Below are 1,672 nucleotides of genomic sequence, written 5' to 3'. Positions count from 1 at the left end.
AGAACGTCACATAAACATTGACAAGGTTGTAATATGTAGGTCAATTGAAAACGTCAGACAAACATTGACAAGGTTGTAATATATAGGTCAATGGAGAACGTCACACAAACATTGACAAGGTTGTAATAATGAAAGTCACTCGAGAATGTCCTACGGTTGTAATATGTAGGTCAACGGAAAACGTCACACAAACATTGTCAAGGTTGTAATATGAAGGTCAGTAGAGAACGTCACTCAAACATTGACAAGGTTGTAATATGTAGGTCAATGTAGAACGTCACACAAACATTGAGAAGGTTGAAATAATGTAGGTCACTCGAGAACGTCATACAAATATTGACAAGGTTGAAATAATTTAGGTCACTCAAGAACGTCACACAAACATTGAGAAGGTTGAAATAATGTAGGTCACTCGAGAACGTCACACAAACAATGACAAGGTTGTTATTTGTAGGTTAATAGAGAGAGTCACTCAAATATTGACAAGGTTGTAATTTGAAGGTCACTCGAGAAAGTCACACAAACATTGACAAGGTTGTAATAATGTAGGTCACTCGAGAACGTCACACAAACAATGACAAGGTTGTTATTTGTAGGTTAATAGAGAGAGTCACTCAAATATTGACAAGGTTGTAATTTGAAGGTCACTCGAGAAAGTCACACAAACATTGACAAGGTTGTAATAATGTAGGTCACTCGAGAACGTCAATCAAACATTGACAAGGTTGTAATTTGTAGGTCAATAGAGAATGTTATACAGATTTATCAAGGTAATTATATTTAGGTCACTCGAGAACGTCACACAAACATTGACAAGGTTGTAATAATGTAAGTCATTCGAGAATGTCCTGCTAACATTGATAAGGTTGTAATAATGTAAGTCACTCGAGAATGTCCTACTAACATTGATAAGGTTGTTATAATGTAAGTCACTCGAGAATGTCATACAAACATTGATAAGGTTGTAATAATGTAGGTCACTCGAGAATGTCATACAAACATTGATCAGGTTGAAATAATGTAGGTCACTCGAGAATGTCCTACAAACATTGATAAGGTTCTAATAATGTAAGTCACTCGAGAATGTCCTACTAACATTGATAAGGTTGTAATAATGTAAGTCACTCGAGAATGTCATACAAACGTTGATAAGGTTGTAATAATGCAGGTCACTCGAGAATGTCCTACAAACATTGATAAGGTTGTAATAATGTAAGTCACTCGAGAATGTCCTACAAACATTGATAAGGTTGTAATAATGTAAGTCACTCGAGAATGTCATACAAACATTGATAAGATTGTAATAATGTAGGTCACTCGAGAATGTCCTACAAACATTGATAAGGTTGTAATAATGTAGGTCACTCGAGAATGTCTTACAAACATTGATAAGTTGTAATAATGTTAGTCACTCGAGAATGTCCTACAAACATTGATAAGGTTGTAATAATGTAAGTCACTCGAGAATGTCCTACAAACATTGATAAGGTTGTAATAATGTAGGTCACTCGAGAATGTCCTGCTAACATTGATAAGGTTGTAATAATGTAAGTCACTCGAAAATGTCATACAAACATTGATAAGGTTGTAATAATGTAGGTCACTCGAGAATGTCCTACAAACAATGATAAGGTTGTAATATATAGGTCACTCGAGAATGTCCTACAAACAA

Source organism: Mizuhopecten yessoensis, unplaced genomic scaffold, assembly GCF_002113885.1.
Source record: "Mizuhopecten yessoensis strain PY_sf001 unplaced genomic scaffold, ASM211388v2 scaffold465, whole genome shotgun sequence".
NCBI lineage: Eukaryota > Metazoa > Mollusca > Bivalvia > Pectinida > Pectinidae > Mizuhopecten > Mizuhopecten yessoensis.
The sequence above is the reverse complement of the archived record's forward strand: the minus strand, read 5'-3'. Positions refer to the sequence as shown.